At 45.8% G+C, this 11,497-nt stretch overlaps 1 pseudogene; it reads right to left on the reverse strand.

The window, feature by feature from the left end:
* Nucleotides 1–355: 355 nt before the first annotated feature.
* LOC119300769 lies at nucleotides 356–4,027 on the reverse strand (annotated as a pseudogene).
* Between the last annotated feature and the right edge of the window lie 7,470 nt (nucleotides 4,028–11,497).

The raw sequence follows: 11,497 nt of genomic DNA on the forward strand, positions 1-11,497 counted from the left end.
TTCCAAGACTAGTAAGTGTGCACGTGCAATGCACGTATAATCATGAGAAAAAGAGATCTCGTCTATACATAGTATGCGGATTCTGCAAAGAGGAAGTTAAGTACAGAGAGGATTCTGGCATGTAGTACCGCTATTGGTGAAGAATTATACAAAATGAAAATAATAGGAGAGATGGTGATTTTGGGTTAGAGCATTTCTTTCATTGTAAGCTCCGGCACAAACTGCGGTCAGGAAATTAATCTCATTTATATTTGGTTAGCTTTGCAGACATGTAATTGCTCTCATTTGGTTAGCTCTGCAGACATGTAGCCAATTCGTGCACAAGTGCTAGTGACAACATAGGAAATAAAAATAATAAAAGCATACCACCATACCACATATCATTTGAAAATTGCATTATCTAATTGAACTACAAGATCTGACCGTATAGTGGGACTTTTGTCAAAATGACACAAATGAGCCATCATCTCATCTCATGGAACCTCGAAACTTTTAAAATTTATATCTAACCATAACAAATATAATTTGAAAATTGTAATGTTTGATTGAACTACAGAAACTGCAAGTAGTAGAATGCCTTTGTAGGCGTAAACGCCTTTCACTTTTGTTTCATCTTTCATATCCCTCGCATGAATGATGAACCTGCATATATCGCCTGTAAGAGAGATGCTTGAAAATGAAGGAAACAAAAAATCTTGAATATTGTTGCCGACGCCATGACAAGTTGGTGAAGACGTGCCATGGCCAATCCAGTTCTGGTATGAATCCATAGTCCACACTTTTCCCTACAATCCTAAGTCTGAAACAGAATAGATAAGGAGTCCATAATCCACACTTCAAAATCAGTTTTGCGCAGGATTAATTGGAGCTTGTGCGTGATTCTATTTGCTTGCTACAGTAGCAGAACAGATAAAATGAATACAACATGAGAAAATAAAATATATACCCAAGTTTGCACTTATTTACCGACATTACACTAAAAATTGTCCAAGAAAAAGAAAGCTTGCTCAAAATAAACAGTATGGCGTGATGGTATACAGGAATGTCACATAAAACAATAGTAAGCCCTGCAGTTCAGTTTCTATAATTCCCTAATACTGAAAGCAATAGCCAAATATCACCGTATAGTTCTTTTAGAGTAATAAAATGGCGGGCTCGCTTCAACATCCAATCTAAATGCATGCATCTCACTCAGAATTGCTACATGATCAGGTAATTATGCATGTGTCCTTACTTGTCCAGAACACAGGGGGCTCATGCCTATTAGAAATTGAATTGGCAAGATGTAGAGCCGCCTACTTGCCAACACCTTCAAATGTGACGTAAAAATACAGAATAGAATCTTCATGAAACCAAGCTGCAGACAATACCGAAACAAGAAAAAGATGGAGTTTCTAACAGACTCATCCATTCTTCACCATAACTGGAGTTCTCTCCTTTCTTTTTTGTAATAACTGTTAGATGCTGAAAGGATTAAGTCATCCTAGTGTTAAGGCCTCTAGGGCATCTAACTTTGGTCTCAGATAAGAAGATTAGTCCAAAATGATGCACCATCAGTATTCCCCATCGGATTTCAAGTACTCTTGAATTAGTTGACACCAAAAATTACTGTAGCACGATATGGATTGGATTCTCTTTTCATTTTGAAGTTAAACTGTGATCAACATCTATGCGAAGGAACTTCACAGAGACTCGACAGCCTGCAAATGCAGAGGAGGATTGCATACACAACCTGGGACACTCAGTAGAATGAACTCAATCCGCGCATGGTTGGTTAGTCTTCCGCAACGAAAAGATGAACTGGATTGTTAGAAATTATGTGAAAATGCACACGCACCAAATCCTAACGAAAATTGCAAGGCTGTTGAAAGTACACAAGACCCAGTATCACATGTCAGTTCAACATGTGAAGAAAATACAGAGTTGATCCAACGGACATTAGAATAACTACATACACAAAATCCAGTTTCAGAATTGCAACATATGAAATTAACGAGAATTCCAGTCGTAGCACTTAGAACTCAGCCTCAGCACACGGCGTATCAAATAAAAACATGCATGATTAGAAATTACATTTGTTAGAACAGCAAGCAAGGAATTTACCGGTGAGGTCTGAGATGAAGGCGCGGCACGGCCATCCTGTGGTGTTGCTCCCGACATCAAGCAGGTACAGGCATACAGCCGTGCGCCACACAAGAGGCTGAATGATGGGGGCGACCAACGAGCAGCACGAGGGAGGCGGACATACAGAGCCGGGTCGGGCACCGTGCACCACAGGAGAGGCGGGCGGGCAGGGGCCGACGGCTAGTGGCGAACGGGCCGGCAAGTGAGGAGTGGCAAGCGGCAGGAGCCACTTGAACAAATTATTTTACAAATTACTGTAATGACAAAAGCAATTCACATGGACTGGACAGAGGACTCTGTTCTGTATGTTTCTGAGTAGAAACGTAACAAACAATGTAAGAAAATGAAATTCTAAATTAATTCTCACAATTTTTGTTAGTATGATTTTAAGCACAATGCTAACAGGCTACAACACATACAGCTATTAGCTGAAATAATTTTCTTCTTATATATTCCCTTTACTCCCAAGAGATTCATGGATGAACAGAAGACTAACACTCAAACGGCACAAATTCATCAATAAAACGCCACAGGCACAGATCGAGAAGCGTGTGCTCACCAGATTGTTGGCTAGGATGACCTTGGCGGCCTTCCCCATGAGGAACTTGAGGAACGGCACCGATGGCACGGAGGCGCGGATGCGGTTGTCCTCGGTGATGTTCCGGTCGTCGTCCAGCAGAATGTTCAGATCGGCACGAAGGAACACATTCTGCTCCTGAGGTCCTTGTGGCCCAGGGGTGCCCACGCTCCTCTTGGTCGCCATTTCCTCCTCGGTCTCCCCTTCCACTGCACCAAATCCGACGCTGTAAACATCAGAATAATCCGCAGAGGAACCAGATTCAGACGACAGGAGATTTATCAGGCAAGTGATCGATCGGGTTGATGCCAATTGAACAACACATTTCTTCCATTCGAAAGTGAGTTCATGAATCCCTGTGATGATTTTGTGGGTGTTCTGTACTACACTGTATTCAAAATCAGCACAAATAGAAAGGAAACAAATTAAGTTGCAGCCGTGTAACTAAAGAACTTTGTCTTATGCCCTGAGGGGTCACTTATCCAGTGCTGCAGCTGGAGCTGCCTCCTCGGCAGGCGGCTTCTCTGGCTGTGCCATTTGCTTGCTGCCGCAAGTGGTGGAACGCGGCAACAACGGTAGGAAGGGGAGCAGCATCGCCATGGCCTCGACGCGCTCCCTTGGGCTTGTGACGCCCATCGTGGTGGAGATCGTGAAGCCTGAGACGTCGTAGGGGAAGTGGAGATGCATTGAGAGGAGGATCTGGGAGGCTACGGCTGGCAAGGCTTGGGGGGAGGGGGGAGGATGCTGGAGGAGGTGTGATGGACCCTGGTGCCGCGCGGAGGAACGCCGACAGCTGCTCCATCGTCGGTCGGTTGGATCTATAGCGGCACCAACCCGCGTCCATCGCCTGGAACTTCTCCCGGAGCTGGGCCGCCTCTATGTGGTAGCTCTCGGAGAGGGGGGACCCCGCGGCTTGGTGCATGTCGGGGGCGGCTCCTCCTCCTCTGCTGCCGCGGCCGCCGTAGTTACTGCGCGCACCAAGGCCGCCATAGTTGTTGCCGCCCCGATGATAGCCTCGGACGTGTCCACCATGACCAACCCCTTTGTAGCCACGGCCGCGGCCTCCACCATCACCGCTGCCGCCTCCCTTCCTCGGCCACGAACACCATCGTCATCGCCCCTTCGGTACCCACGCCTTCTTCCGCCGCCGCTATAGGTTGCCGGGGATCCGTTCTTTCGGGGCCTAACGAAAAAAGTGTGGGGGAGCCACGATTCCGGTGGAATTGATCCGGAAATCACGGAGTTGCGGTGGGGGATCGGCGACGTGGTGTACGAAAATTGGCAGACGATGGCGCGTCTGCTCGCCAGAATATTTGATCTGGGACGTTAATTTGGACGGCGGACTATCGGCGCAATATGGACAGTAGGATGTGTTTACGTTGATTTGGTCGGAGGGTTATGGTTATCTCGTGTACAGTTTGTTGTGTGGAGATAGGGGAATTAATGTTTGCTCTTTTAATAGTAGTGTAGATGTAGATAACCATGACCCGGAAACAGAGTTGGACACTGAGTTATTCTCTGACCTCGGGTCAAGTCAACACCTCCCCGACTGTGATTCAACCATGGCTGGCGCACCGTTCCGTAGCAATGGCCTTTGCCGGCGCGTCTGACGTACCCCGACATCTGTTCTAAGCCGCCACCCACGTGGGTCATGGCGGTTATACCCACAAGTCGCCACCTCCGTTTGCCTTGGAACCGCTGGCATGCCTCGGTTCCGCGGTCGCCGACGCACTTCACCAGCTTCGCCCGTCAAGCCGCTCGCCTCGGGCCGCCTGGGTCACCTCCGCCGCTGTGGCCTCGCGCCTGCCATTTCAAGCCGCCGCTTGGCCTTCCGCTGTTGCGGCCTACTCCACAGCCAAGTCGCTCATCCGCCTCACCTCCACGGTGAGTCGCGGCACTGACTTTCTTCTGCGCGGCTTCGCTCCCTCTTTCGAGCTGATTCGCCGGCGCCTCTCTGCTCTGAGTTGCCCTTGACTCCGCGGCTTCACTCCAGGTCGCTCTCAAATCCACGGCCTTGTGCCATTGCTGCTGCAGCCATGCATCAAACTGCCGTTCGAGCGGCTGCTTCCATGGTCGATCTTGCCAAGTCGGCCTCATACCAGCCGTTGCTGCTGCAACCCGCTGACGGCTCCAAGCCGCGAGGGCCTCGGGTCACCTCCTCAGTGTACCCCGCTGCCTCGCGCCTTGGGCCTCCTCACCCTTGAGCCGCCAACATCGCCGGAGTTCTGGCCTTTCTATGTCCAGCTGCCTCAACCGCCGTTGTAACCCGCTACTCTGAACCGCCCCTGCAGCCACCTGAAAAGTCCTTGAGGTGCACTGAGCCGGGTTAGCTACAAATGCTTTTAAGTACTGAGACTGCAGAAAAGTGAGCGGGTCTTTTTACTACTATATGGAGAGATTGGCATCAATGCAAATTTTCTGGTATGGACAAGCCGGTCAAAAGAAAAACTCAACATGCATGAAACGACTTAAGTACTATTAGTACTGTCTCCTTATGAGAGGAAAGCAAACAAAAGGTATCAAGTCCCCACGCTAATAAGGGCTAAAGGGAACACACATCATCAAATCAACTGAGCATCTGCTATCTTTTTCATCCGACAAAAAATTCCAGGTGATGCCCATCTCGTCTGTTTTATTAGCACATATTGTTTTTGTCAAAGAACGATTACTCTGATTCGTGATATTTTTTCGCAGGACCATTATTCATTACATAGGTGTTGCAAGAGGACGTGCGTCAATATTATTATTTGCACTAGCACTCGTCCATGTCATGCTGCTCAACGGAAACATGTGCAAATCGCTGCCCCTGCTACATCAACACGATGCGGCTGACTCACCCATTCGTGCGACTTACCGCGCCTGCGATTCACTCGCCCGTCCGTGCTGGCTTAAAATGTCGCGGCCGGCTCATTTGTTTGCTCCCGTGGCCGACTCGGTCGTGATTGATTTCAGCTTCACCATGGTGATCATCAACTCCGCGGTGATAATTACTAACCTGACACATCAGGTGAAATCCATCCAGCATGTTATTATATATTATATATTGCTTTCTTTAACAAAGCAATTACTCTGGCTTGCAAGTTTTCCAATGCAGGACAAGTTGCCTACTGCAAAAGGGACTATTATATCACTGAGCTGTTGAATGACTCATACCGGCTTGTATCATGGTCAAATATGGAGTGTCTCAAGCCAACTCCTCGAGTAGTCTTAAGACTCGGGGGCTACAATGACATGACTCGGAAACTCCGGGTCATTGGAGGGAATGATAACTCGGTTTCAAAGGACACCGCCATATTGATGAAAATTTAAAGGCACTCAGAAAATTGCCGGTTCAAAATAAAGATTCTGGTTTAAAATCCAATTCAAGAGACATCTCTCTCCCGCAAAGCTTTGAAGCCCTCAAATCCGGTTCAAACATCCGGCTCAAGGTAAATTTGTCTCATACAAAGCTTTTAAGCTCTCAAATCCGGTTCAAAACATCTGGCTCAAGGTAAACCTGTCTCCCACAAAGATTTTATACTCTCAATATCCGGTTTGAAATTCCGGATTAAAAAAAGAATTCATCTCTCGCAAGTTCGAGTTTTCAGAAAAATTACAGGGATCAAAGAGAGTTTGTTGCACAGCACAACTCAAACATAGGCACCCGACGAGCACAACTCAGAAATATATCACTTGGGGGCTTTCAGCTTATTTAGCTAAGCTATGATTACCCTTTGATCCGGCTCATAGCCACATTTACAGGTCATTTGGGGGCTTCATGTTCAAACATAGGTCGTATTCGAACCAAAGAGAACATAGCTGTTGGTACCCTCTTGATCGGCGCAATGCTAAACCAACTAGGGGGCTTCTTGATCGTATTCGAATCATAGCTTAACCCCTTTTGGGTCCGACTTGGATAGTATTCGAATCAGGGTCGTTAAAAACCTCTCAAGGTCATTTGGGGGCTTCCTGTTCAAACATAGGTCGTATTCGAACCAAAGAGAACATAGCTATCAGTACCCTCTTAATCGGCGCAATGCCAAAGCCACTTGGGGCTACATGATCGTATTCGAATCCTAGCTTAACCCCTTTGGTCCGGTTTACTGATCGTATTCGAATCAGAAGCCTCAAATTCTTCTTTCTATTTTGCTTAAGTTTTTTGAAAGCAGTCTTTTGGGTTTGTCTTGAGACTTTTTGTTCATATCTGAAGCATATATATGGTTTCGATTAACCCGTCTTGACTTTGGATGAGAAGTTGCCATCATATGACAATTATAAACATTTGGAAGTTTTGGCTTCTAAATATTGGGTTATCACCCTTACTGCACAGGTATCCTAAACCGGCAGTACGATTCAATATCACAGGAACCGGTTTTTCAAACCGGGTTATATTATTCAAATCTTTAATAGCCAACATGGCTGGATTTTTATGAAAAGCCAATATTACGATTGAGGTTTTGAAAGTCGCTTCAGCGCAATGGATATTATTTTATCAATGGATACAATTTATTCTGCAATGGAAGGAATAGTCCCGAGCCGCTGCAGGCTTACGACCCGGCACTTGGGGGCTACATTATTCAAGTTGAAATTACATCAAATATGCAAGTCCCATGTCACTGCTAGCATGCACCATGGCACTTGGGGGCTAATGTAAAGTCATTTTTACTAGCCTTATTGAAGACCCGACTCATCACATTGTAATGAGCCGGCCCTTGGGGGCTACACGTTGCTGCTCAGGTTTACATGACCGTATTTACAAAGTCCCTGCTCATTATTGCATAATGACCCGGCCCTTGGGGGCTACACTGATTGAAATTGTTATGAGCATAAGGCAATTACAAGTCCCAGGTTGCTGCAAGCATGACAACCCGGCACTTAGGGGCTATAGGTGATATGTATATAAGGGAGGAATAACTTCAAATTCTTAGTTTTGAGCAAATCAGGTATTATATTATTATCGGAGAAATCTGCAAAGTTTATGACCCGGCGTCATCATAAGATTAACCCGGCATCAGCAACAATTACGACCCGGTGCTATCAATATTTACAAACCGGATATTTTGGCAATGATAAGCCGCAGGTTCTACAAGCCGGCTGAAAGTCAGATGAGTATTTCAAGACCAATATTTTTAAGCCGGTGCTTTGGAAGCCAATTTAGGTGGATTATTTCTTACAATATTTCTCTACAAGAGACCAATGTCAGCAAATTGACTCTGAAGTTGACCTATTGACCCGGATTTCTCAAAAGAAGTATCTGGATTTTTTACATTGACAAAGTTGAAACATATCTGCTAAGGGAGATTTGCTATGAGATCATGGACATGTATATATCAACAAGTGACAAGTACTTAAAGATGATCAGGTGCCGGCATACAAAAAATTTAACCTGGAGCTAACATGTCAAATTGTTCTTGTGTTTTGTTTACAGGATTAGTTTAACATGGATAAATCCAAATTAAACCGGTGGCTAATGTCGGGGATATACCCCGCGGTATGACCCGACCGGATATATGACCCGGCCGGACTTGGCGTTTCATTGGTAACCCGCTAGAGGATGGGTGACTCACGTGTCTGGCGGTTCACTGGTGTGACGACTCACGAGCCTGAAGACTCATTGGTGACTCGGTGGGTGTTTCACACGGATGACAAGGCCCAAGGCCGAGTAGGCTAGTTCGTATGATGGTAGGCCGGTTTATGAGGAAGGCATAAGGAATATTCTCCTACAAAGGAAGCAAGACTAGGACTCCACTTGTAATAGAGTAATCCTAATCCTACTAGGACTAGTCATATAATCCGTCCCCTCAACATATATAAGGAGGGCAGGGCTCCCTAAGAGGGACAAGCAAGAAGAAACAATCTCTAGGGCTAGACACAAAGGGGGAGCCGGCTTATGCGGCGACTCTCTCATGAGCATAATGAGATCTAGCCACAAACAACATGTAGGGCTATTCCGAATGATGTTTCCCGGGGCCCGAAGCTGTCTAAATCCTTGTCTTGTGTTGCGTCTCTCGATTCCGCCCAACCCCTCTCAAGCTACTACAAAGATGTGTTGGCATCACGACTAAGTCCTCACACTAGGGCATCTGTCGTGACAATTCCACGACACCATGGGTGTTAGAATCATTACTATGTAATCTAGATTATTGACTCTAGTGCAAGTGGGAGACTGAAGGAAATATGCCCTAGAGGCTTTATATTACCTTATATCATGATAAATGTTTACTATTCATGCTAAAATTGTATTAACCGAAAACTTGGTACATGTGTGAATACATAGACAAACAGAGTGTCCCTAGCATGCCTCTACTTGACTAGCTCGTTAATCAAAGATGGTTAAGTTTCCTAACCATAGACATGCCTGAACGGGATCACATCATTAGAGAATGATGTGATGGACAAGACCCATCCGTTAGCTTAGCATAATGATAGTTTAGTTTTATTGCTATTGCTTTCTTCATGACTTATACATGTTCCTCTGACTATGAGATTATACAACTTCCGAATACCGGAGGAACACCTTGTGCGCTACCAAACGTCACAACATAACTGGGTGATTATAAAGATGCTCTATAGGTGTCTCCGATGGTGTTTTTTGAGTTAGCATAGATCAAGATTAGGATTTGTCACTCCGTGTATCGGAGAGGTATCTCTGGGCCCTCTCGGTAATGCGCATCACTATGAGCCCTGCAAGAAATGTGATTGATGAGTGAATTATGGGATGATGCATTACAGAACGAGTAAAGAGACTTGTGGTGACGAGATTGAACTAGGTATGATGATACCGAGGATCGAATCTTGGGCAAGTAACATACCGATGACAAAGGGAATAACGTATGTTGTTATGTGGTTTGACCGATAAAGATCTTCCTAGAATATGTAGGAACCAATATGAGCATCCAGGTTCCGCTATTGGTTATTAACCAGAGATGTGTCTCGGTCATGTCTACGTAGTTCTCGAACCCGTAGGGTCCGCACGCTTAACGTTCGATGACAATTTGTATTATGAGTTATGTGATTTGATGACTGAAGTTTGTTCGGAGTCCTGGATGAGATCACGGACATGATGAGGAGTCTAGAAATGGTCGAGAGGTAAAGATCGATATATTGGAAGGTTATATTCGGACACCGGAATGGTTCTGAAGTGTTTCGGGTATTTTCTGGAGTACCGGGAGGTTACCGGAACCCCCCAGAGAAGTAGTGGGCCTTAATGGGCTTTAGGGGAAAGGAGAGAACTGCCTCAAGGGGTAACTGCGCCGCCCCCCCATGGCTGGTCTGAAATTGGACTAGGAGGGGGGGCGCCCCCCCTCTTTCCTTCTCCCCTCTTCCTCCTTCCCTCCTTCTCCTAGTTTGAACAGGAAAGGGGGGGTCGAATCCTACTTGGACTGGGAGTCCAAGTAGGACTCCCCCCTTTAGCGCCCCCCCCTTGGGCCAGCCTCCTCTTCCCCCCTCCTTCATATATGTGGGAGGGGGCACCCCAAAGACACACCAAGTCTTCTCTTAGCTGTGTGCAGTGCCCCCCTCCACAGTTACACACCTCGGTCATATTGTCATAGTGCTTAGGCGAAGCCCTGCGCCGGTAACTTCATCATCATCGTCAATACGCCGTCGTGCTGACGAAACTCTCCCTCGTTCTCAACTGGATCAAGATCTCGAGGGACGTCATCGTGCTGAACGTGTGCTGAACACGGAGGTGTTGTATGTTCAGTGCTAGGATCGGTTGGATCGCGAAGACGTTCGACTACATCAACCGTGTTACTAAACGCTTCTGCTTTCGGTCTACAAGGGTACGTGGACACACTCTCCCCTCTTGTTGCTATGCATATCCTAGATAGATCTTGCGTGGTCATAGGAAATTTTTGAAACACTGTGTTCCCCAACACTCCCCTTATTTTTTCTAGGTCAAAATGACTTATATACCAAAAGATTGGCATCGGAGGTGGGCCGAGGAGGGCACAACCCACCAGGGCACACCTGGGCTCCCTGGCGCGCCTAGGTGGGTAGTGCCCAACTGGTGGGCCCCTCCTGGTAGTTATTTGCTCCAATAATTCTTCAATAATCCATAAAAAATCTCTGTGAAGTTTCAGCTTGTTTGGAGTTGTGCAGAATAGGTGGCCTGACGTAGCTTTTCCAGGTCCAGATTTCCAGTTGCCAGAATTCTCCCCCTTGGTGTGTACCTTGCAAGTTATGAGAGAAAAGGCATCAGAATTACTCTAAAAAGTATTATTATGGATAAAAACTTTATAAATAACAGTAAGAAAACATGATGCAAAATGGACGTATCAACTTCCCCAAGCTTAGACCTCGCTTGTCCTCAAGCGAAAACCGAAATCGAAAAACATGTCCACATGCTTTGATAGAGAGGTGTCAATAAAAACAAAATACGGACATAGAAGCATCATGTTGATTATTATAACAGCAAAAAAATTAAAATTGGACTTTAATCATAGAAATTTTATCACATACTTCTCATGAATAAGTAATAGTTCATCACACAATCGAAGTATAAAGCAAAAACTCTATTAGAAACCAACAAACTATGTTTTCAGTCAACTTCGCAACTACAATTCATCATCCTTTCAGGAAGGGTCACGTGTCAGAGCCTTTAGGCAAGTCCACATACTCAACCATCATATAGTCTTCTATGATTGCTAACACTCACCTCGTACCCATGAGCAAAATGTTTCAACCGGACACATAGAAAGATAGGGGCTTATGGTTTTGCCTCCCAACATACTCACCTCAAGGGTGATGTCAACAATAATAACTCATGCTACCCATATTCAACTAAACATATGTTCCTAGATCTTTCCTCACCAC

The sequence above is a fragment of the Triticum dicoccoides genome, chromosome 5A, assembly GCF_002162155.2.
Source record: "Triticum dicoccoides isolate Atlit2015 ecotype Zavitan chromosome 5A, WEW_v2.0, whole genome shotgun sequence".
NCBI classification, from domain to species: Eukaryota; Viridiplantae; Streptophyta; class Magnoliopsida; order Poales; family Poaceae; genus Triticum; species Triticum dicoccoides.